Raw genomic sequence first — 27,634 nt, forward strand, 5'->3', positions numbered from 1 at the left:
AATATTTAAAAATTGTCCATATTTTGTTTTGCTTTTTCCCCCATATTATTTATGGCTTTGTCCAGATTTTTTGCTCTAAGAGGTTAAGAAATATGCATTAGCTGATCACACCACAGAGGAAGGCAAATGACATGTTAAAACACACACACATTTGAAAGGACAATGAAAACACTATGAAGCAATGGAGTATGAGTGTAGCATATTTCATAACTGTATTAACAAGTGCAACATTCCATATATGGTGCACATTCAACCCTACAGCATGTTCAAAGTATGATAATAACTGTGTCCTCCTAGAGCTATCAGTCTGTCTTTCTATAGTGCAACAAGGCTAATCACAGTAGCAACAGGGGCAGCAGACTAATGTGGCCAAAGGCATTAACTCATCAGTTGTTGCCATAAGATATGAACTGTCATTTACCATACATTACAGTTGCTGTTTAGTGCCAGGTTTATAGGTTCACAGGTAGGTACTAGGCTATTGGCCCTAGGGCCTATATAAGCCTAGCCAAAAAGGTACCATAGCTTTCGCCACCCAAGAAAATTATCTTCCTGTGTCCCTGTTGAGCAGAGCCAAAGTGGTAATCCCCGGGGTGAATTTCCTATTTCCCATCCAATCATCAAGATTTTTCTTGAAGAGTGCTAATGAGGAGCTTTGTTTGATGCAGATAGGTAGTTTGTTCCAGAGTATGGGAAGTCTCTGGGACAGGAATCTGTCCCTCCAGCATGTTCTGTTTATTGCGGTGACAAGGTTTAGGTCCTTAGAGTGTGTAGCTCGGAGGGATCGGGATTTCTTTAAGTGTAACATGTCCAACAGTTCTGGGTTTGACATAGCTTTGTATGCTAGGCAGAGATCACCTCTGAGTAGACGATATGCAATGGAGTAAAGCTGGAGATTTTTGAGACAGTCTGCATAGGGCATCTGTTTGAGGCCAGTAATCCTCTTTGTGAGGAATTTCTGCAGCCTTTCCAGTTGTTGTAGATGTCTTGTGAGGTACATACCAAAAGGGGCGTTATACTCTAAAATGGGTCTAATGAGTGATGAGTAGAGGGGAACAATGGCCTCTTTTTTCCTGGATGAGAACCCCTTTGTGATGAGGTGTGCCACATACAAGGATTTCCTAACTACTGTGGCAATGTGATTATCAAAAGAGAGACTACTGTCCACCTGTGTCCCAAGGTCTCTTATCACACTTTCAGTGTTAAGTAGACTAACAGCTATGTGGTAGCTCATGGGTACAGAGTTTTTACCAAAGGGGATGACAATGCCCTTTTTGGCATTGAGCTTGAGGCCATGGCTTTGACACGAGGCATCTGTCTCAGTGAGGCCCTTTTGTAGGATGTCCACATCATTAGGAGTTTTGATTATGGCTCCTAGTTTGCAGTCATCTGCGAACTTTATTAGCCAAAGACCTTCTGTGTTATCCTGTATTTCAGAAAAGTAGATACCAAACAGGAGGGGACCCAGGGCTGAACCCTGTGGTACTCCACTTGTCACTGGTCTGAAGTCGGATTTGGGGTCTGCTACTTTCACAGTGTGGGTTCTGTCAGGGAGCTAATTGGCAGCCCATCATATGACATAGGGATTTATACCTAGTTTAGTGAGTTTATCTATAATTCCAGCATGGGGGATGGTGTCAAAAGCCTTGGCGAGATCTAGATAGTCTGTGTGAACCACCTTACCCTTATCTATGGCTTTGGTGACTGCTTCAAAGAAGTCTATCGGGTTTAGTAGACATGATCTGCCTTTTACAAACCCAAAGTGGGAGGGGTCCAGAGTTTGCAGATTACCAATGTCTTTGTTTATAATTTCCATGATGACACATTCCATGGCATAGGGATTTATACCTAGTTTAGTGAGTTTATCTATAATTCCAGCATGGGGGATGGTGTCAAAAGCCTTGGCGAGATCTAGATAGTCTGTGTGAACCACCTTACCCTTATCTATGGCTTTGGTGACTGCTCCAAAGAAGTCTGTCGGGTTTAGGAGACATGATCTGCCTTTTACAAACCCGAAGTGGGAGGGGTCCAGAGTTTGCAGATTACCAATGTCTTTGTTTATAATTTCCATGATGACACATTCCATGGCATTGCAGACCAGGCTCATTAGGCTAATGGGGCGGTAGTTCCCGGGGTCCATAGTGGCTTCTGCTTTGTGGAGTAGGATAACCATCACTGTGCGCCATTCAGTTGGCACAAAGCCTGAGGTGAGGTTATGATTGAACATGGTGCTTAGGTGGGGTGCCAGTTCATTCTGTAGTTCATGTAGAATGCAGCCTGGGATGTTGTCAGGTCCCATGGATGCTGAGTTCTTGGCTTTGGAGAGTGTGGTTTTTACCTGTGCAGCCAAGATTACAGAAACTTTGCATTCTTCCGGTATAGAGATGGGCCCTTTAGGGGGGTGAGAGGGGGGTAAAGTTAAGCACTGAACCTATCTGCCAGGATGTTGGCAATATCAGTTGGTTCTGTATATTTAGTGCCATTGTGCTGTAACTCAGAGCAGATCTGAGTGTTGCCATTGAGATTCTTGACATAGCTATATAATGCTTTGTGGTTGTCTTTAGAATCAGTGGCGATTTTGTTTTTGTAACTAGCTTTGGAGGATTTTATGAGGGATCTCAGCTTCTTACTGAGGCTGACCAGGGAGTTCCTCCAATCATGGGAATTTACTCTTTTTTGCAACAGTTTCTTTCTTTTGTTGTAGAGTTTGTTTATGGCAGGGGCCCACCAGATTGGCTTCCTTTTTTTGGAGGATAGCATCTTGGTTCTGTTAGGGATAGCACAATCCATGCACTCATGTAAGTGTTTATAAAGTGCATTTGTGTAGGATTCAGCAGTCGTACCTCTATTGTCTGTCTGCATGGGTGTAGTGAAGTTTGCCACTTCTGTCTTAAGAAGTGTGAAGTTGGCTTTGGAGAAAATTTTTACGGTGGTTACCATAATGGGGGGTGGGATGTGGATGTCTAGGGTGATTAGCTTAACGAGGAATTGACCTCTGGTGTGTAACACCGGTCGCCCATGTTGATAATGACCAGGTCTAGGATATTGCTGCCCTGGTGGGGTGTGGATAAGTTGATCCAAGGCATTGGAATTTATGAATTCCAGAAAACATTAATCAAAAGAGTTGGCACATGAGTAGTTTTCCCAGTTAATGGTGGGGTAGTTGAAATCACACATTATTAGGTTGTTGGGTTGTACCCTAATATTATTCAGTGTATCAAGAAATGAAGAGTGGGAATCCTGGGGCATGGTGGGGGATCTGTTGCAAGTTACAATTTGTATTGTGGTCTTGCCCAGAGTTTGTTGTACTTGGATAATCTCGGATGCATTATGCTGAGCAACTAGCCTGGAAGTGTGGATATCCATAATGAATATGGACACACCTCTGCCTGTGATGTTTTGGTCCAGGGTAGGTGGCTGAAAGCTGTGGTATGAATCATAGCCTGGTATTGCAGGGGTGCTCTCTGGAGCCTTGAACCAGGTCTCTGTCACTGCACAGATGAAGTTCACCATTTTAAGGAGTGCCTCAAGTGAATGCTTTTTGAGGTTTTGACGTCTAACATTGAGTAACATTACCCTCAGATTTTGCTTGTGTAAGCATGTATATTTTTAGAATATGTGTAGAAACAGTCAGGTAGTGTTAACAGAAGTTTCCTCCACAGGTCTGCCAGGTAAGGAAGTGTTTCTATTAGCCACAAGAAGGCTGCACTAATACACTGTGTACAATATTCCACTGCCCAACCCCAAGGCTGCAAATAACAGCAAGATAAGTGCATACACCAAGTGGTTTCTCCTGATAAATGTCCCTCAAGTGTCACGCTGTCATGGCTAGTGGTCACTGCTACCAGTACCCAGGGTAACAGATAGAAATCCAGGCAAAGTATGGCAGTAGTACACACACACACACACACACACACACACACACACACACACACACACACACACACACACACACACTACATGAGTACAGGGCACCCATGTCAGTGTCACATATGTAACCCTGAATATGTGATTATGTGTAGAAACAGTCAGGTAGTATTAACAGATATTCCTGCCACAGGCCTACCAGGTAAGGAAATGTATGTATTAGTTTTAAGAAGGCTTTAGTAATACACTGTGCACAAACATTCCATTGCCCAACACCAATCCATAGGTAGATGTAAAGTGAGGTCATACCTGGAGAATAATGAGTACAGTAATGATCAGTACAGATGTGAACAATCAATGCCTATAAAGTTGTTAATTGATATCTCTCTCTCCCACCACCCATTATGCACCAATAATTCATACACATAATCAACGGGTATGTTTTTCTCCAAAACTACTGTTGGGACGTGTCCTGTTGTTCTACAAATATTGAATCATTGGATTATTAATGTTTCCTGTTCAAATACTATCATAGGTTCATAGGTTCATAGGTGTGTACTAGGCTAATGGCCCTGGAGCCTTTACAAGCCTAGCCCATAGGATTACCCTGGCATCGTGCGACCCAACCTTAGTTCCTAGTGCCTCTGTCGAGTAGAGCCACTGGAGTGAACCCGGGGTAAATTTTCTATTTCCTATCCACTCTTCAATATTTCTCTTGAAGAGGGCCAGTGAGGTGCTCTGCTTGACATGTATGGGAAGTCTATTCCATAGCATGGGCAGTCTCTGGGTTATGAACCTGTCCCTCCAGCATGTTCTGTTGATTGTGGTAATGAGGTTGAGGTTTCTGGAGCTTGTAGTGTGGAGGGATTGTGATTTCTTTAGATGTAGCATTTCTAACAGAGCTGGGTCAGACATGGCTTTGTAAGTCAAGCAGAGATCACCTCTAAGTAGACGATATGAGACAGAGAATATTTGGAGTTTTTTGAGTCTGTCCATATAGGACAAGTGTTTAAGGTCTAGGATCCTCTTTGTGAGGTACTTTTGTGGCCTCTCCAGTTGTTGCAGGTGTCTAGTGAGGTACATGCCAAATGGGGCGCTGTACTCAATGATTGGCCTAATGAGGGAAGAGTAGAGGGAGACAATGATCTCTTTCTTCCTGGATGCAAAACCTTTAGTAATGGGATGTGCCACATAGAAGGACTTTCTGACCACAGTGGTAACGTAGTGGTCAAAAGAGAGGTTGCTGTCAACCTGTGTTCCCAGATCTCTTATAACCCCTTGTGTGTTCAGTGGACTACCATCAATGTGGTAATTCAAGGGAACCTGTTTTTTCCCAAAGGGGATGAAGACACATTTTTTTGGCATTGAGCTTAAGGCCATGGTTCTGACACCAGTCAGTCTCATTGAGGCCTTTCTGTAGGATGTCAGCATCACTTGGGGAGTTAATAATAGCTCCCAACTTGCAGTCATCTGTGAACTTTGTCAGCCAGAGTCCCTTCATGTTGACCTGGACTTCAGAGAAGTAGATACCAAACAGGAGAGGACCCATCATTGATGCCCTGTTCCTATCAACATAACCTGCATGTTGTTATGATGTCTGTTGTTCCATTTATGCATGTATTCTGTTTGCTATGCAACTGCTTCAGATCTGTCGATTTGGGTTAATTGGAACACTGATGCATGCTGTTAAAACTAATTTTGAAATGTTTTGTTCATGACTAACGAACATATTTTGTAAAACTTCAACACCATAGCACATTTGGGAAGGCAGATTCCAGCGGATCTGCCTGTCCCAGGACCTCCTTGTCTGCTGGTCCTGCACCACCTTCAGGTGGAACCACCTCAGGGGACTGGGCCTGTCCCCCCCCAGGAGTTGGTGTGGAGAGGACGCTGTCATCTATAGACAGGTCCGGGGTTTGATGTGTAGCAATTTCCAAAAGGAATTTGGTGGACAGCTGCACCAGATTGAGGGCTACCTGGCACATTTTGAGGGTTAGCCTGCCACTCCTGTCCAGCCCCCAGCACAGCCACCTTCAGAGCTGTGAAGGTGCAGTGGTGACTGCCTATGGGTGGAGACCTCAGTCCCACATTTGGGGGCTCATGGGAATCTGATTCCCAACCACCCTCCCCATCCAAGGTGTTTACCTCCCACATATGTCATATACCGCCCATGTCTCCTGTCTTGTCTGTCTTATCTGTCTTCCTACCCAACTTACTTCACCAAATATACCTACTATCCTTCCCCAACATCCCACTCTCAACTTAAAAAAAGGACATCTGTTCCCAAAAAAAATTACGCCCCATACATAGCTGTCCATTTCGCACACGTGTCCACTGGACACATTTAGTCTGGTCCAATTGCCATGACAACATATTCCTGTTGTCCTCACCCCTCTCTCAGGGGTTTGAGTGTCCAAATTCACCTCCAAATTCTGTAGAAATTCACCACTGTTGCTGTAGAAGAAATGGACAGGTATGGACCTTTCCAACATGCATCCTGCACATCCCTAGCTACCTTTCATACTGTACTTCACTCTGTGTGCCCCTTTTTTCATCACTTTCCTATCACCCCCTTTTCTTTTCTTTTAAAGAAATTATTGCAGGGAGTAAGCGGCTGTTAGTGAAGCTAAAATGGATTAACCATGTGTTGGCATCACTTACAGTCACACAAACCCACATAAACCCACTTGCAACTGCTTAAAAGTGCTTTAATCACTCTGTATCCATCAGAGCTTGTTCTGTATAGAAACAAAACAGTCAGCCCTGCCAAGTTTTGAAGCCAGAATGCTGTGTTTTACAATCACAGCAACATACCACTACACTATCAGAGTTGTGGAAATCCCTAATGCTTTAACAAACATATCATACAATCTGGTCATTTAACATTATGGAAAAAAAAAACAGTCTGAAGTCGCAAACCCATGACCCTGTACACTATAGTCAGAACAAGGTACCACCCCACCATCTGAGCTGTAGGAATCAATGTTGCTTTTTCAAACATATCATGCAATAGAGGCATACAACATTAGGGAGAAAGCTCTGTGGAATCATTCCTGTGTTGTATATGGACATATACACACACACACACATATATATATATATATATATATATATATATATATATATATATATATATATATATATATATATATATATATATATATATATATATATATATATATATATATATATATATATATATATATATATATATATATATATATATCTGTTAAAACATATTTATATGAAATAGTGGCTAAATAATATAGATATACATATATAAATATATAAAGGAAGGGAGACATATATATATATATATATATATATATATACATACACACACACACACACACACACACACACACACACACACACACACACACACACACACACACACACGCGCACACACACACACAAATGTATGTACATAACAAGCAGTGCAGTCAGACCTCAGAACCATCCCTCTCAATCTCTTAGTGCAAGACACCTATACAAAGGCTGTAAAAGGGAGGTAGGGAAATGGGCCAGATATAGGGACATATTTCAACTATTGCTGTTAGCAATAATGACATTTGCTACAGCAACAGGGTGAATTTCAGCAGACAATTATTGTAGGATATGAGGATGGAAAATGAAAGGTTATGTCATTATTTACTGACATAAATCCTTGGATCATCACAGTGATTTACTAGCCAAATACAAATAAATTATGGAACAGAACAAAAGTATGGGCCAAACATCTGGACAGTCTGTAAAAATCATGGCATTGGAGAAGTATGCTTAGAACCCCTTAGTGCAATGAATCTGGACCAAGCCTGACAAAGTGGGGGGGACAAAGGCATGAAATTAGGAACATATCCAAAATATGTGAGTAGATAGTTGATGTAGTAACATTGTATGTCCTAACATATATTGACTGAAATATCACAAGTCTACAACTCAATTGCTTCTCATTAGTTAGTGACCTCAATCCCCACATCATCCCACTGATGTGTCAGGAATACATAACAGTCATGGGGATCAGACCAATGATATCAGCCAGACAAAAGGACATCCTACGAATGTGTGGACATAACACATTAGGGAAACTACACTCAGCTAACAAGCAACATCCAAACTACAATTAGACTGTCATAACACTACTGAAATCCAGCTCTGGGGCTGTACACATGCATTTGCAAATATAACAGGCATTACAGGGATGTAGCACTACTGGAAAACAGACACTGGTGTGAAACTGCATACCCACAACCAATTGCACCACAGTCACAGCGACATACCAGTAAGCAAACTGAACACTACAGTATAATGACTGTGTGAGCAACAATATCTCACACCTTACCCCTGCATATACAGCCCCAAGTCCCAGTGTAGTGGAAATCTTGAGGTATTATGGGACATGTCACGGTCTGCCTGTACAAACATATACATGTGATAGAGAACCAAAAACTGTAGCGGCATACTCAGTCAGATATAAAGGGCCCATGACACTCACATGTACCCTCCTCCCTACACAGCCCAAATAACATGTACACACCACACTGCTACACAATCCTGACAGTCTGTTAACAATGGCCAGACATACACAGACTTCTTAAATGTACAGTTTCCCACAAAATGTATAGACACAGGACTCATATCAATGGCCACTTCCTTGTTACATGTCTGGGGGTCTACGACATTACTGGGATGGTAGCAGGAATGAAAACAATAATTAATGATACTACATACCTCTGAACCTCCTAGTGTATGTCATCTGGACAAAACTTGACATAATTGGAGGACAGAGGCCCAGACACAGGGGTATACTGGATATATTGCAATTATAAATTTAGACAGTTGCTGGTGTTACTGGGTTTGTTGTCACATATCTTTTCTGAGGGATATTAAGTCAGTAACATCAATGGATGTTGGCATGTACTGACTGCATTCCCCAGAGTATCCTACTGATTAACCAAGGACAATGACTGTGTGGGGAACAGACCAAATATATAAGCCATGCATCTGGACAGTGTCTTGGCCTCTGGACAGTGTAGAGGTATGACTGCTGTCATGTAACAGAATGGAAATCCCCTGACAACTGCCAAACATGTCACCCTGCACCTTATGAAGCACAGTAAGACCAACGCAACACTCCACCAGATCAGCTCTGGGCAATTACACATGTATATTCAAATATAGCAAACACTGCAGGGATTGAACTGTAGTGAAAAGCAGATAGTGGTACAAAAATGTCCACACAAAAACATTTGTACCACAGTCACAGCAACATACCAGTACCCAAAATGAACTCCAGAGTATGACTGTTTGATCAAACACATCCTGATTGCCAGTCACACACTACACTGACATATACTGGCCAAAATCACAGTGTACTGGGAATCCTGTGGTGTTACAGAAGATTTCACAGTCTGCCCCTACAAGCATACAGACCTGATAGACTGCCAGCAGCTGTATCAGCATGCACAGTCAGATAGGTAAAGGATGTATGACACTCACACCTGCCACTCTCCCTAACCAGCCCATCAAACATCTACACACAACACTGCTACACAATCTTTGTTGTCTGTTCACAATGGCCAAACATACATAACTGTCATAGGTACAGAATTCCACAGAATTTACAGAGTGTGGAACCATAATCCTGGCCAGGAGTCTGCTATGTCACTGGGATGATAACTGGACTGCAGTCGGTAATTAATGATTTACCATACCTCTGCACCTCATAGTGCAGGACATCTGGACAACACATGATGTACTTGGGGGACAGGGGGCTGGAAAGAGGGACATACCACACATAATGGTGTTACAAACTGAAACAGTAGCTTGTGTTGCATGTGTTGTTGTAACATAACATCCCTGAAAGATATGATGTCTGTAACACCAATGGATGTCAACAGTTAGTGACTACAATCCTCACATTATCCTACCGACACCACAAAAAGATGTTGTTCGAGGAACTGACCAAACATAACAGGCAAACCTCTGGCCACTCTGTGGACAACATGGCAGCTGAGAGGTATGTCAGAGGCATATCACTGTCAGAAGTCAAGTAATTCAGTAAATGCATGTCTAGATGAACCATGTCAATCTAGCAACCCTACATGTGCATAACAGCACTAATGACATACAATCTGTACTGAATTCTGGACCTTTGTCCCACATGTTCTTAGGCTGTCTCCACATGTCCTGTCCTGTGACATATTCCCACCTACAGTCTGTGAAACTGTATCCCCCACATCTCCGTAATGTCCACTGCACAGGCAAGGAAAAGGGGCAAGGCCCACATGAAGGATGGAACTAACAGCAGTGTCCAGGCCCACACCACAATATTATGTGGGCACCTACATAGTTGTATTGCCTCAACAATACCTGACAGGACATCAACCCCCTCAAGGTAGGCTGAACACCTGTGGTGGACAGCAGCAATACACAACTACCATCATAGGTGGAAATAATCACAGGACGGGCCAAGGAGGAACAGGTGCCTCATTGGCAGCCATGTCACCTTGTTCTGCACATGCAAATAAGGTCACAGGTGATGTACACTAAGGATGTCTTTGAGTGCAAACTGGATACATCCACCAAGGCCAATCAGTAGGCCTTGCAGACATGTGTCTACAATGCCAGAGGCATCACACATGTCTGCTCTGTAGTGGTGGTCAATAACACCACATATACATATGCCATAGATATAGGCAACTGGCTGCAGACAGGTGAAGTGCAAACTTCACCCCCCCTGTCCCCCATAGGTATACATGTGCATGTACAGCACCTGTCCCCCTTCCCCTTATGATCAGGAAGCCAGTCTGCAATGCCTTCTCAAAGGCACCACACAGAGGTCTCCATAGGCCTGATACCATTCCTGGCTGCATCCTACATGAACACAGGGATGGTCTCTCAGACCCATCCTGCAGTGTAGTCAACCACAGCCTGAGCACTGGTATCATCTCATCTGCACAGAGGACAGACAGAAAGTTGATAGAAAACAGGTTATGCATCAGCATGAATGTTCTGAAGGATACACGTCAGAAACTGAAATGTATGCCATTATGTCATGACAGCAGTCCCCAATGACATGGCTGAAAAAAACTCAGTACTCTCCATTTAATATAATAACATAATATTAATATATAATAGGAGATAAATAAAAATATACAGCTCAAATCCCCAAACCAGGGTAGTGCAGTGGTCAGAGTCCCAGCTTTGCATGCAGGCATACACGGTTTGAGGACTACAACAGGCATTCCAATTTTACATGTGAAACCAGTATTAAAAATAATATTTTCATATTAAAATATGTGGTAAGCTATTTTTGTCACCTAGGGTAGTGTAAAATGGAAGTGTGAGTGTATATAACATGTGAAGCCACCCATGTATACATGTGTCCCATACAGTATAGTTACACCCGTTGCTACTGTAATGGGAGCACATTTTATACTTTATAAGATATATTTAACAAATATATATATAAATATAATTTAATATAATATAATAATATGATAAGGATATACTATAATAATAATAATATAATATATATATATATGTGTATATATATATATATATATATATATATATATATATATATATATATGGATTCACTTCATAACACTGAAAACTCAAAACACTGAAAACTCAAAAACATCATAATATACAAGGCCAAAACACTGAAACTTAAAAATACTTAAACTCAAAACACTGAAAACACATAAGATACATATACTGAGTTTAAATAACATAAATCATAGCACTTTCCACCAAGTGTAGTGAAGTGTAATCTTGGAGTTGATATATATATATAAGTAGCAGGGGGTGTGGGGGGACACAGCCCCCACATGGGGGGTGCAGGGGTGCTTGCTTCCCTGCTTACACTTGGTGGAAAGTGCTATGATTTATGTTGTTTAAACTCAGTATATGTATAATATGTGTTTTCAGTGTTTTGAGTTTCAGTGTTTTGAGTTTTCAAGATTTTAAAGTTTCAGTGTTTTGGTTTCAGTGTTTTGAGTTTCAGTGTTTTAAGCTTTTAGTGTTATGAAGTGAATCTATATATATATATATATATATATATATATATATACACATATATATTTTATAAGAATGAACTGTGAGCAATGGTTACCAATACTCAGCTATGGTTAGCAGGTTTAAGTATTGCTCAAACATGAATGCTAAGCAGCAGGTAGCTCAGCTAAGCAAATTTGAGCAGTAGTAAATGTTGACTGAGCACCAAAAGAGATCTGTCATTAAAGGACAGCTAGTGAGAGTTGCCCGAATGGTCACTACGCAGGAAGATTTTTTAGAAGAATGTTGCACTTGATGCTTTGTGTTTTTGAAAAAAGTGTATCCCACTTATCTTTCAGATGAGGTGATTCAGGAAGTCATCAATAAAAGAGAAAGAGGCTATTTCAAGCCCATATTAAGTGGGAGAAATAACATCGGCCTGGTGACCAGTCAGGAAGGGAATGTGACCATGGTTTTAGGAGAAGATAGAACAGTATTAGAAGGTCAACAGGTACAAAGTATGAATGTAGCAAATAGTCATGATTTTTCCAAAGCACTGATTATCACCTACAGTGAGGATTCTAGAAGTTTGAAATGGATATTCGAGAAGAACTGGTCCATTCTATTAGAAGACCCTGTTGTGAAGAATTGGGGAATGACCTACTATAGTATATTGAGGGGAATGAATTTTAAAGATTTATTGAAACACATGAGACAAGAGAACCATACTGGTGTTTATGTTATGACCATATATGGAGTATGTACCTGGTGCAACAAAGTATTCCTCAAACTCAGAAGGAATGACATTGCAGGAGCAATAATATGTCCTTTATTAAGACCACAGCTCACCAACAAAAAATTATAGCAGCATACAAAATATAAAACTTGTAGTAGAATTAAGTGCTTTTTCATCCACCATCACCAGAAAGGCTCATCCAGACTCTGCTACACTTTGCTGTGAAGGAAAGGTTAGTTTGCTGTTATTTTTTGTATTTCTGTATTGCCTTTCTATATTTTGAATACTGTAGTTTGTTTTCTTTACCTTGTGTTTTGCTTGCATTCTGTTTAACAGCATATTAAAACTTCAAAAAAGACCACAGCTCTCTCTGTTCTGAGTCAGGCAGAATTTTTCCCCTCCCTCCCACCCATTTAAGTTGTCTTGTTAAATACCACTGTCTTTCTAGTTGCCCGCCTCTTATGTTAATCTGACCATATATCTCATTTCTCTCTACTTTCACTGGCTTATGTGAGTAATCACAAAACCATCACTTTTGAAATCCCACCCTTCAATTATTTAAATTTATTGGCCATCCTACAGTATTTCATAGTACCAAAATACAAAAGTAACCACCCTTTCAGTCCATCTTGCTGTTTTAAAAATAGTAACTCTCCACTAAACCTTAACTTTTAAACAGGTAAAACTCAAGTTACCTACTTTCATATCTAACTTCTCTAGTGCACACTGCAGAGTGCATTCTTTTCAATCTTACCTTTAAGCATCCCTGTTGCTAGCACTTTCTCTAATACCTAAAAAGATCATCTCTACTTGACTCCAAGTAGACTTTTCTCTATCTGTTAAACCTAGCACTTGCTCCTACAGTACTTATTACCTTGATACGGCACTCTTATAGATAGCACCCCAAAAAGGCAAACCCCCATTTCTCGGTCACTCACATCCCGGAATCTCTTTTAAAGTTTTTGTCTAGTCCTTCTAGCATGTCGAGGGATCAGTTGCTAGTGTCCTCTCCTGCTCAGCTGGTGAACCTGGGAATATTGAGGCAATGTTACAATTGCCTCATGTACACAGACAACCCTCTCCTCCTCCCACAAAACATAAATACATGCGAGAGATGCAACTATACGGCCAAACTGGAGGCTGAGCTCTCTCAACATAGGACTGGCAAGACCAGTCAGGAGGAGAAGGTTACCACACACACTATAGACCCAGTCTCACATAGTACCATCACAACCTCAAATCATACACATAAACACACAAAGACATACTCGGGCTCTGATCAAAAATCTACCAAAACAGCAGAGGCCACCAAAGCAGACACCCAAACAACCACCACCTCAGAACACAACACCTGCAACACATAGACCTCACAGTCAGAGTGTCAAACAGTCACAGCCCTTAAGGCCAAACACAATGCCAGACACACTAGTCATTGGTGACTCCATAGTCAGACACACTGACGTCCCGCTCACCAGACTGAGTAAGGAGAAGGTCACAGTAAGCTGCCTGTCGGGCGCTAGAATCCGCCACATAACGCAAGCACTCAGGTCTCTCAACAGCAGGTACAAATATGACTCAGTCATTGTCCACGCTGGTGTAAACGACCTGAGACGCACCTCCTTGGACTACATGAAAAGAGACATTGAGGAGCTCTCTGATTATGTAGCCCAGGCAGGTATGACCCTGACCTTGAGCAGTATCCTACCTTCACCAAGAATGATGCCACAATACAGAGATAAGATGATCAGCTTTAACAATTGGCTTAAACTCTGGTGTCATTCAAAGGGGATCCAATGTCTGTCTGCCTGGGATGACATGCTGGACAAGCCACGCTGCTTTGCAAGGGACGGCTTGCACCTGTCACCCTGGGATTCCGGATATTGGCAAAGGCTCTTGCCACCCCATAGTGCCTTTCTTAGGCAAGGCTCAAATTCTAAACCTACCACCCTAGAACACAAAAAGGAAAAAACTAAGGGTAATGCTGCTCAATGCCAGAAGTCTAAATCTCAAAATGCACGCACTCGAGGCCCTTCTCAGTATGGAGAACATCGATGTCTGTGCAGTGACAGAAACCTGGTTCAAGGCTCCTGAGAGCACCCCAGCACTATCAGGTTTTACCTCTTATCATGCGTTCCGCCCCAAAATCCGGACAATACCAAGAAAGGAGGGGGTATCCATATTCATCAAAGACACCCACACCTCAAGACTGGTGGCAACGCACGATGCATCGGAGACCATCCAGGTGCAATTAACCATAGGCAAGACTGCTCTGCAAATTGTAGCATGTTACAGGCCACCCTCACAAACTCAGGAACCTCACATGGCCTTCCTGAAAACACTAGAGGGATAAATGTATCACCAAACACCATCATACTAGGTGACTTCAATTACCCTAATATAGACTGGGAACACTACTCAAGCCCAAACACCCTAGCCCAAAAGTTCCTGGAATTCATAAACTCAAATGCCATGGAACAACTAGTCACCATCCCCACAAGAGGAGAAAACATACTTGATCTCATCATCACGAACATGGGAGCACAATGTTCAACACCGAAGTATACCCCTCACTGGTGAGATCAGATCACAAACTAATCTCGCTGGAGGTCCTCATCCCACCCCACCTGAAATAAAAAGACCACAGTAAAGAACTTCTCAAAGCCGACTTCACACTTCTAAAGACTAGTGTGGTCTCCTTTAAGGCCCCGAGCGGCGGAAAACAGTACTCAAGCCGCTGAATCACTTACAAATGCCTTCTACCAGCACCTGCAGGACTGCATGGATAAGGCAATCCCAAGCAAAACAAAGACTCTTTGTACCAAAGGCAAGCGTCCACTCTGGTGGACCCCAGCCATAAACAAACTCTACAACAAAAGGAGGAAGCTACTACAAGATAGAGCAAAATCCTTAAAAGGTAAGACACCCTTGATCACTATAAGTAAAAACTAAGAGCTCTCATAAAATCATCCAAAGCAAATTTTGAGAGAAAAATAGCTAAAGACTCAAAAGACAATCATAAGGCCTTCTTTAGCTATGTTAGAAACCTGGGAGGAAACTCCCAGATATGCTCAGAACTAGTTCAAAATGATGTGAAGATTACTGATCCTACAGACATTGCCAACATACTGGCTGACAGGTTCAGTGCAAACTTCTCCCCTCCCCAAAAGGAGAGATATCTATACCAAGCGATTGCAGCCCCCAAACATCTCCAACGCCCAAGTGAGAACTGCTCTCTCCAAAGCAAAAAACACAGCATCCATGGGACCTGATGGTGTCCCCGGCTGTGTGCTCTACGAACTCAACGAGGAATTAAACCCACAGCTAGGACAGCTGTTTAATCATAGTCTTACCTCTGGATACGCACCCAGGAGTGGTGCACTGCAACTGTGGTCCCACTTCACAAAGGCGGTGCCTCCACCGACCCTGGAAATTACCGCCCATTAGCTTGACAAGTCTTATCTGCAAAGCCATGGAGAGGATCATAATGGACCTCATAAATAAAGACATAGGGAATTTGCAGACTTTGGATCCATCCCAGTTTGGCTTTGTCAAAGGCAGATCATGCCTTCTAAACTTGGTTGACTTTTTCAAACAGTCACCAAAGCCATTGATGAGGAAAGGCAGTCCATACAGCCTACCTCGATCTGGCGAAGGCCTTTGATACAATACCCCACTCGGGTATCATTGAAAAACTCATCAGCTTAAATGTTAACCCATACATCACAAGATGGGTTGCAAACTGGCTGAGTGACAGAACCCACAGGGTCAGAGTTGCTGGCGCCATGTCAGACTCAAAGCCTGTCACAAGTGGTGTACCACAGGGCTCAGTCCTGGGCCCACTCTTGTTTGGCATCTACTTTTCCAAAGTACAAGCAAACACAGGAGGGTTATGGCTGACAAAGTTTGCAGATGACTGCAAACTGGGCGCCATAGTAGAAAACACATCTGACACAGATATCCTTCAGAAGGGTCTCACAGAAACGGATAACTGGTGCCAGAGCCATGGCCTAAAGTTAAATGCCAAAAATGCATAGTCATACCCTTCGGGAAAAACAAGGTTACCCCTAGCTACCAAATAGGTGGCAATCCACTGAGTACAGAAGAAGTTATCAGGGACCTGGGGACCCAGGTTGATAGTAGTCTGTCATTCGACACCCATGTAGCTAAAGTAGTTAGGAAGACCTTCTACATTGCCCACCTTATCATGAAGGGATTCTCATCTAGATCAAGGGAGGTCATAGTCTCCCTATACTCATCACTCATCAGACCAATGATTGAGTACAATGCCCCATTCGGAATGTATCTGACCCGACACTTGCAGCAGCTGGAGAGGCCACAAAGTTCCTCACCAAAAGGATAAAGGGTCTCAAACATCTGTCCTATGCTGCCCGACTGAAAGAACTCCAGCTCTATTCAGTCGCCACGCTTGCTCAGAGGTGACCTTTGCCTAACATACAAGGCCATGTCAAACCCAGATTTGATGAATATGCTTCACCTCAAAAATCTAGATCCGTCAGAGCCACAAGGGCGGGAGACTTAAACCTCGACACGGCTATTAATAGGACGTGCTGGAGGGATAGATTCATCACCCAAAGACTCCCTATGCTGTGGAATAAAATCCCGGTATATGTGAGGCAGAGCACCTCGCTGGCCTTGTTCAAGAGAAATCTTGACCAATGGATGGGAGATCGCAGATATACCCCAGGGATTACCTCAGTGTCACTGCTCAACAGAGGCACAGCAAAATAATGGGTATAGTTCCCCATACTAAAGGGGTGGCGTAAGCCACAAAACTATGGGCTAGGCTTGTAAATGCCCTCGGGCAGATAGCCTAGTATGAACCTATGAACCTATGAACCTATGTGGACTTCTTCAGAATCAATTATTCAATTAATACACCACTATATATATGCATTTTGGCGCCAATTCATAATAACATTTTTAAAAGGCAAGTACTATACATATAATCAAATATATAATAAGTTATTAAAAACCCTAATTAAAATCTACATTCTATACTTCCTACAATTTGTTTATTATTCTTAGTGTCTACAATATGAAATCTATTGCTACACTTCATTATTATGTACATTTTATTTCATATAATTTTTATATGATTTTACCTGTGCCTAGGGTCTGATAATTGGGATCCATAACTTAAAAATAAGTAAGGAGTATACATAATAAATATGTTCATAAATTCTAATAATTGAATATATATTATTAATTTTTTTTATAAGTATATAATAATAAAATCACTATAAAAAAATAAAGCAATATGATTTAAAACTCTTCAAAAACCATGTAACGTGCAACATGTTTAACATAGAAATACTAAAATTCATGCATTCCTTAAATAAGTAAAATTATTTAGAACCAATATTCCATACTAAAATGTAGCAGTATATGCATTAAAATAATCGAATATGCACTGATAGTAATCTTCATCCATAATAATACCATTTTATAAAAACGGTTTTAATGTAATGTACCTGGTGCCACAAAATAAAAACAGGAGATAGATTCACTGTAAGAAATAGAACATACCAACTAAAAGGGAAATGTAATTGTAAGTCTAAAGCAGTGGTATATATTGCTACCGGTGAGGCATGCCCAGTATTCTATATTGGCAAAACGGAGAGGCGGTTTTGCCAAAGAATTTATGAGCACGGATATGCTATAAGAAGAAATAATTTCAATAATGCTTTGGCAAACACATTAATGACCAAGTAGAACACCAATTTAAGCTCATGGTCATCAATCAGGTTAATACTGATGATAAGAAAGCATGGGGGAGTCTACTTAGTGTTAAAAGAGTTAAGATGGCAAGTGTGTTTACAAGCTGACAATTGGCCAGGGATTAATTAACCTAGCTCAATTACTCCAGTTGTGAAGCTAAAAGCATTGGAGATGAAGAAAATTGCCTAAAGATAGTGTATATTTATAAACATGCTTTACATATATGTTTTACTATTTTTTGATAACATATTTTAAGCATAATATAATATAAACTTTTTATTGTTAAATACAATGTTTAAATATATATAAAGTGTTTTATATATTAGTAGAGGTCTTTATATAAGTTGATTTTACATACAGTGCAATATTTATTATTTATTTATTTATTTATTTGGTGATTGTTTTCCAGAGCCCATTTTCAATTGAGTCCTGGGGAGAAAAGGTCCAGAAAAATACAAATACATAATACAGAAAGTATAAATCTGTGATATACATTTCAGTTAAACATTTCAGTGTTAGAAATGAACAGATCATAAACATTGCAGTGTAAGTAAAGAACAAATCATAAACATTGCAGTATAAATAACGAACAAATCAAAGAAATGTTGAATTACAAACATTGCATAGATTAAGTAAGTAGAAAAAGAAAATGAAAACGTTTTTTTTTCCTGAATTACATCAGGTACATTTGGTCATTGGTCATACACTAGTGATGGAGAACTAAAGGAGGCAGTGGTAGGTAAGTGGGTAAGAAAATCTGACAAGAAAGTGTAGTTAGAATTTGGTAGGATGGGAGCATGAGAATTTCCATTGTGAAGTAAGGTGTGAGTGCAGTGAGGTTTTAAACAAGGAGAGACTGCTAGTGGTGTGGATAGGAGAATGGAGAGAGTTCCAAAGGCGAGCTAGAGAGAAAGACATCAGGTGATTCCCAGCTGGACGTGTGGGTTTGTGTAGTTTAATAAGGTTTTGAGAATTGGATCTCAGGAGTTAGTCTGGTTTGTGCATTTCAAAGGTGTTTGTTAGTGAGGGGCAGATAGATGGGTTATGAATGAGTTTATGTGCTTGGATGAGTTGGGTATAAGTTAGTAAGTTAGGTAACTCTAGCCAACCTAATTGGTGGAGGGAACTGCAGTGGTGGAAAGAGGCTCTGTGACCTGCAGCGAACTTGGATATTTTGTTATAACAAGATGAGAGTTTTGTTTTGAGGGAAGATTGTAGGTTGGTGAGTATAGTTGTACCATGTAATAGGGAATGGATAAGGTACGTATTGGTTAGTTTAATCCTGGTGGAGGGAGAGATAAAGTGACTGTGATGGTAAAGCATACCGAGTTTTGTATGAGTTTTTTTTATATTTACATGTAGATGCTTGTCAAATTTTAATTGATCATCAATGGCTATTCCTAGTAATTTTGTTTCAGAGACCACTTCTAGGGGAGTATTATTTTTGCTGGTGATTATGAAGGATTGTTTATCTATGGAAGAGGTTTTGGAAGCATTGAATAGCATAAGTTTTGTTTTGGTTGCATTAAGGGCCAGATGGATGTCTAGCATCCACTGCTCAGTAGAAGAGAATGTGGCTTGTGTAAGATTAAGAGTTGTGATGGAAGGAGAGGAACAAATTATAGTGGAATCGTCTGCATATTGAATGAGGCTGGAGTTTGGGATGGCTTGGTAAAAATCGTTTATAAACATGTTAAATAGTAGGGGGCCTAGAATGGAACCTTGGGGGACACCTGTGGATATATTAAGGAAGGGTGAGGTAGCTTTTTTCCATTTTACTGCCTGTTGCCTGTTTGTGAGATAGCTTGAGAACCACTGGGTAGAGGAAGAGAATAGGTTAAGTTTAGAGAGTTTTGTTAGAAGCAAGTTGTGGGAAATGGTGTCAAATGCCTTAGAGAGGTCGAAAAGAAGAGTGAATATGAAGTGACCAGAATCACGGGCTTTGTTGATTGTTTCTAGAAAGGAGAGAAGTGCAGTGGAGGTACTATGACCTGGTCTAAAGCCATGTTGTGTGGGGGTAAGAAAGTGATTATTAATGAGATAGGGTAAGAGTTGTTGGTGTACACACTTTTCAAGAAGCTTAGAAATAGAGGATAGGATGGCTATGGGGCAGAAGTTAGTAATGTTATTATTACTGCCGCCTTTGTGGAGGGGAATGATAAAGGCTTTCTTCCAGAGTTGGGGGACCTGGCATTCTATGATGGACTGATTAATTAGTATACTAACAGGGAAGGCTATTTCTTCTGCAGCTATTTTTAGGAAATAGGAGGGGATTTTGTCAGGGGCATTGGAACCAGGCTTTAATTTAAACAAATTTTTTTTTACATTAGATGTGGAGATGGGTTTGAAGGAGAAAGGTGGTGGTTGAGGGCAGGGGTAGTCAAGGGAGATAGGGGTGGGTAAGGGTTGATGAGAAGCTACTGAATTGTTGGTGAAGGATGATGTTAGCTTGCTGATGGAGTCAATGAAAATGGAGTTAAATTGGGTTACTAAGTCCAGGTCGGTTGCATCTGGGTTTGGGCTAAGGTTTACTATTTTACCAGGGTTGAGGAGAGATGAAATTCCTTTCCAAAATAACTTGGGATTGGTATTGTAATTAGTTTGGAGGGTAGTTAAATATACTTTATGGTCAGAGCCTATAAGTTGTTTGATGTTTTTTCATAATGTTTTATATTCAGTGAGGGTGATAGGGGTTTTATTTTTGAGGTATCGTGTCCAGGCTTTGTCATGTAGACACATGGTGGCTAAAGTGTTTTTGGTTAGCCAGGGTATGGGGTTACTTTTTATATGTTTAGTTTTTAGTTGGGCAAATAAGTTGAGTAGATCTATGAAAGTGGTGTTGAAGTAGGAAAGAGCATTGTCTAAAGGAATGCTTTTTAATGGGTTTCAGTTGGTATTTTTTATTGTGTTGGTGAAAGTTTTGGGATGAATATTTTAAAGCAGTGAGTAGAGGTGTAGGAGTGGGTTAGTTGCATAGAGGAGGGGAGGCGATGGGCAAAAGTGGGGAAATGGTCTGCTAGTGGGTCTGGGAGAATGCCACTGTCTGAGATATAGTGAGGATGGGATACCAGAAATCAGTCTATAATACTTCCAGTATTTAAGTTCTTAGCTGGTCTCGTGGTGGAGTTAATTAGTTGTGTAAATTTGTATAAGTTAATATTGAGAGAGTTGGTAAGGGATTGTATCATGGCCCAGTTTATGTTAACATCACCCAGTATTATGGTTGCATGGTTAATGTTGGAGAACACCCAGGAGAGAATTTGCCAGAGGGATAAGATATTATCTCAGAGGGAATATAGAGGGAGAGAACAAATATTAGTTTATGCTTATTTAGATGGAGTAGGGCTGGTATTGTTTCTGTCTTGCTGAATTTGGGGAAGGGTTTGGTGTAAGGGGTAACTGAGAGGGATGCTGAGTAAAGTAGTGCTATGCCACCACCTTTTTTGTGTCCTGTCATTCCTTATTATGTGATAGTTGGGTGGTTTTAATTCTGAGTCTTTTATGTGGGGCTTAAGCCAGGTTTCTGAGATGGAGAGAATATCAGACTGGTTATGTAGAAGCCAGGCATGAAGGTTTGGGATTTTTTTACATAGGCTCTGAGCATTCAGAGCTGAAAAGTGGAGGATTTACATTTTTTTGGGGGATGGGTTTGTGAGTCTTGGCTTTTTTTGGTAGAGGGGCCTGGGTTTGGGTGGATATCCCCAGAGAGAAGGATAGAAATGAGATATTGGAGGAGATGTTTGGTGAATTTAGGGTGTAATGTATGGGTTATGAGTTTTGTGGAGTTGAAGGTATTGTAATTGGGAGCAATAGATTTAGTGTTAAGCCGGAGTCTATAGGGAAAGAGCATAGTCATATTTAGGGTGTAAAGGTGAGGAGATATAAGGGTAGTAGTGTTTTTGTGTTTTGTTTGGGATGATATAGTGGTGTGGAATGAGGGGGAGTGATTAGAATTAGTAAGTTGGGTGACATAGTTTAGGGAAGTTAAGGTGATTAGGAATACTATTTTGATGAGTAGAGGTAGAGGTTTAAGTGTCATGTTATAAGATAAGGTGGTACTTTTAGGTGATTAAGGATAGAAAAAAGTTAATTGGTCGGTGAAGAGATAAGGTATAGATTGGTGGTGATATAGTTTAATGGGATTGAAGGTTGCTATTGGTGATTTGTTGGAGTATAGCTTAAATTTCTTGGGAGTATAGAAGGATGGGATGATGGGTACTTTTGGATTGGGTAATGAGGTAGTGGGAGTGGTTAAGTTAGTATAAGTGTAGTTGCAGTGGGGGGGTGGGTGAGAATTAGGGGTTGGGTAGGGGAGTGGAGTGAGCCCACAGGGCGAATGGAGCGGGTAGAGCCAAATAGGAAAAGAAGAAAAAAGGTAATGAGGAAAACAATCAGTGAAAGTGGTAGGTAAGTTCCAAGACAAGGTATGCAAGGGAGTAAGGGACTGTTTAGTGGTGGAAGGGGAGAAAGGATAGAACGGTTCAGAGAGAATGTGGATGCATAGAGTAGAGTGAGGAGCAGGAAAATATCTGGGAGAAGGGCTTTATTTCTGATGGACAAAAGAAGCTAAATTAATAGCGGTCTTAGACTACCATCTAGTGGCCAATCCCTGTAATAGCAACAGTGATATCACAATGGGAGACCATGAGACTGAGAGAGAAAGGAAAAAGAAAAGATAAGAAGCAGAGGGGGAGAGTCTAAGGGCTAGGCTGATGATATAATATAGGGTATACAGAGTGGAAAAGTATGGCTGCTGGTTGTCCTACCAAGGAGCATGCACTGAAATCACTTATCAGGAATTAGGCGATATTATTATTATTATTATTATTATTATTATTATTAATAATATAATATTATTATTAGTGTAACTTTAAAGCAGGGCTAGGTGGTGTTGATATAAACTGGATTATGTCCAATCAAGTGCAATGTGTTGATATTTAAAGGAGGGATGAGATTAACACTATGTATGATGAAGTTTAACACTGGTTTAAATTAAAGCGCTTATTTTTTACTGTCTTCATGCCAATAAAGAGTTTGGATTTTACATTATTTGGCTTTTTTACTTGGTGAACAGAAGAGTGGTTTGGGGTCCAGGTCACAGCTTTCATTTTGGTTTTATTTCATTTGTTATTGTGTGGTTTTCCATCAGTAATCCAAATGTATAACAGCAATACTTACATTCTGTCCCTATGTCTGGAACATTCTCCCCCATTTTGTTGACGTGTCTCCACAGTTTTGGTTGTAAGAGGTATTTCCAAATACCCTCTGTGATGCTGTTGTTCACACACCTCCATGAAGTCCTCTTCACTGGGAAAGAAAAGGGCCAACACCCACATAAAGTACTCAATTATAGCAGTGTGTTGCCATGCCATTGGCTATATGAATAACAACACAGCTGTTCTGCATGCAATTAGCAAGTGGAAGACATCAACTGGTGCAAAGGCCATCAGCTGCTCATGAGCATTACCTACAAAAGCAAGCTGCTGTCTATGCAAAACAGATGTACACCCTACATCCATGAGAGAGAGACAGAGAGAGAGAGAGAAAAACAGTGAAAAAAAACAGCAGGATATAACCTGACCTAATAACTTCACTCTACCTTCCTATAAATCAACCTCACCCGCTCCTTTTCATATTCAGCCTGTCCCAACAACATATATTCTAACCCTACTACAGAAACTAAAACCATGCTCTCCCTCAGCAGACCAACTACCTGCTGAATTCCTACAACAATCAGCCAAAGCTATTGCTTATCCCATTTCCATTATGATCAATAGAACTATTACCGAAAGTCATATCCCTAGCTTATGGAAAATTTCCCATATTATTCCCCTCAATAAAGGTGGACACTCCACTGAACTCTCCAACTACCGCCCCATTGCCCTTCTCTCTCCTTTGGCAAAGATCATGGAGAAATGCATTCATAGACAATTACTTGACCATCTAACTCAATATAGTTTACTTTCCAGCTGTCAACATGGATTCAGACCTTCACATAGCACTACCACTGCCCTTCTTTCCTTCAGGGATTGTATCAATAAAAACTACATCCTTAACAAACTTTCTTCAGCACTATTTATTGACCTGTCTAAAGCTTTTAACATAGTAAATCACCAGATTCTCATCAAAATACTTAAATCCCTGTCACTAGATACATCTTCCATAAAGTGGTTCCAGTCCTACCTAGATAAAAGACATCAGGTTGTACTATGGTGCAAGTCTCTATCCACCCTCCTGCCCGTTAACTTTGATGTCCCTCAAGGGTCCATCTTAGGACCTCTACATTTTTCCATATTTATTAATGACCTTCATCTTGCCATCCCACAAGCCACATGCATACAATATGCTGATGACTCCACACTGATATGCTCAGCCACTTCCTCTTCTGAACTTCACTCTCTTACCCAGAAAGTATTTAACACAGTTGAACAATGGTTTACACATAGGTGCCTTCTCCTAAACCCCAAAACAACTAAACTCCTTCTCTTCTCTCCTATCCAAAAGTCCTCTCCTCTTGATTTCTCAGTTATCTCTACCAATAACTATTATATCACCAGACCCAACCACCAAACGATTGGGTATCACTATTGACAACAGTCTGAACTTTGATATCCATATTAACAATACTATAAAAACTGTCAACAAAAAACTAGTCTCTCTCTCTAAAGGATTAAAACATTCCTTTTACCTACAGCTAAAAAACACTATAGCTCACACTCATCTAATCTCTACACTTCCTTATGCCTCACCCATTTTTACTAAGCTATCTAAAAATAACCTTAGCAAATTGGAAATGTCCTACAATAACATTGCCAGATTTGCTACAGGCAACCCATTTATAACCCACCATTGCATTAATATAAAGCAGCTGGGATGGTTGGAACTACAATACCTGATTAAATTCCATCAACTATCTATAGCCCACAACACTCTTTACAAACCTTCCAGAACTCCTATTCTATCCACACTCATCACCCCCTATAAAAATCTGAAATCTTTAAGGTCTTCTCACAAACTTCTAGTACATACCTCTAAATCATACAACAAGGCTGGCAAATACCTCTTCTCTAATACTGTTGGAAAAGCCTGGAATCTCCTCCCCAGTGAACTTTCCTCACTTCCCTCACTATCACTCTTCAAAAACAAATTGAAAGTGCTCCTCAGAACACACTGGTTATGCCCCTGTACTAAGCCTGACTAGTTATGTGTCTCTTCATACTTTGCTCTACCTACCCTTTCTGCTCATAAACTGTGATTCCTTCCTTATTGACCACAATACTCTCTCTCTCTAGAACATCATATATTGTACCAGTATACTATATTATGCCAGCATTCTGCACTGCTGAATTTACTGTGTTAACCTGTAATATGCATTGTAAATATGATTTTTGTTTAATGTTGCTTATTTGTTATGTTGTTGTTTTCATTGCTCTGTCTTGGAGCTTATCTCCCCGGGCCTCTACTAAAAATGGACATGTATCCAGTTAGACTAGCCCGGTCAAGAAATTTAAAATAAAAATAAAATAAAAAATAACAACCTACACTTGGAAAAAAACAGGTATGTCAAACAAGTAAGCATGTAATGGACTGCAGTAGGGTGTATGTAAGAATGGGAAATAGGAAGTTTAACATATATGTCTCAACAAGACTTGCTGTAGTGATATACTGCTGATCATAACCAATGGCCATAGCATCTTGGTCTGCCTGCAGTGACATAGATCATAGGTCAGGCCCCTGAGTCACCCCAGGGAAGGATGGCTCACATATGAATACTACTGGAGTGTGTGTTGAACAATACTGACTGTGACAATGCTTGGCCAGCTACTGGGATGTCATACATATCCATATCTTACTTGTGAATACAACTATGATATACTTCTTTGTCTCAGAAATGTGAGAGACTTATACATGGTATTTGCATAATAAAATATTGTTGCAGATGTGTGTGTTGAACTGCATGTGATATACTGAGCTCATACCATGTAAATGTCCAGTGTTATGCACACTGACTATATGTGTGCCTCATATTTGTAGTCTTTTAGTCATAGAGTTGTGTTATGTCTGGCAAATCCTTGGCAAATCTGTGAAGAGTGACCTTACAACATCTCATTCTTTTTCCTCTGGCTGTTCCTGTTAGGGGTCGCCACAGTGGATCATCTGTTGCCATTTCTGCCTGTCCTCTGCATCTTGCTCTGCCACACCAACCACCTGCATGTCCTCTCTCACCACTTTCAGAACCTTATCTGAGGCCTTCCCCTTTTCCTCTTAGTTGGCATCTACATCCTTGCCATCCTTTTCCCAATATACTCAGCATCCCTCCTCAACACATGTCCAAATCAATGTAATCTTGCCTCTCTGACTTTGGCTCAAAACTGTCCAACATGGGTTGACCCTCTCACATACACATAGCTAATCCTGTGAACCCTCATCACACCCAGTGCAAATCCTAACATCTGCAACTCTGCCACATCCAGCTCTGACTCCTGCCTTTTTGTCAGTTCCACTGTCTCCAACCCATATAACATAGCTGGTCTTACTACCCTCTTGTAGACCTGCCCTTTTACTTTTATTGGCACTCGTCTGTCACAAATCACTCCTGACACTCTTCTTCACCCTCTCCATACTGCCTGTACTCTCTTCTTCACCTGTCCTCTGCAGTTCTCATTACTCTCAACTGTTGATCCCAATAATTTCAACACATCCACCGTTACCAAGTTTACTCCCTGCATCCTCAACTTTCCACTATCCTCCCTCTCATTCACACACAGATATTCTGTCATAGTCCTGCTGACCTTCATTCCTCTCCCCTCTAGAGCATATCCCCACCTCTCTAGGTTCTCCTAAATCTGTTCCCTACTCTCAGTACAGTTCACAATGTCATCTGCAAACATCATAGTCAACAGGGATGATCTTGTCTGCCAACCTGTCCATCACCATTGCAAATAAGAAAGGACTCACAGCTGATCCCTAATGTCATCTCTCCTCCACCTTAAATGCATTTGTCACTCCCACCTCAGACCTCACTGCTGTCACACCACCCTTGTACATATCCTGTACCACTCTTACATATATCTCTGCCACTCATGACTTCCTCATACAATATTACAACTCCCCTCTAGGAACCCTGTCATATGCTTTCTCTAAGTCCAGAAAGACACAAAACACCTACTGACCTTTGTACTTCTCCATCAACACTGTCAGAGCAAACATCACATCTGTAGTGCTCTTTCCTGGCATGACACCATACTGCTGACCACCACTCATCACCTCTCTGCTTAACCTAGCTGCCAC

Source organism: Protopterus annectens, chromosome 6.part0 (assembly GCF_019279795.1).
Source record: "Protopterus annectens isolate FY-2018-M chromosome 6.part0, PAN1.0, whole genome shotgun sequence".
NCBI classification, from domain to species: domain Eukaryota; kingdom Metazoa; phylum Chordata; order Ceratodontiformes; family Protopteridae; genus Protopterus; species Protopterus annectens.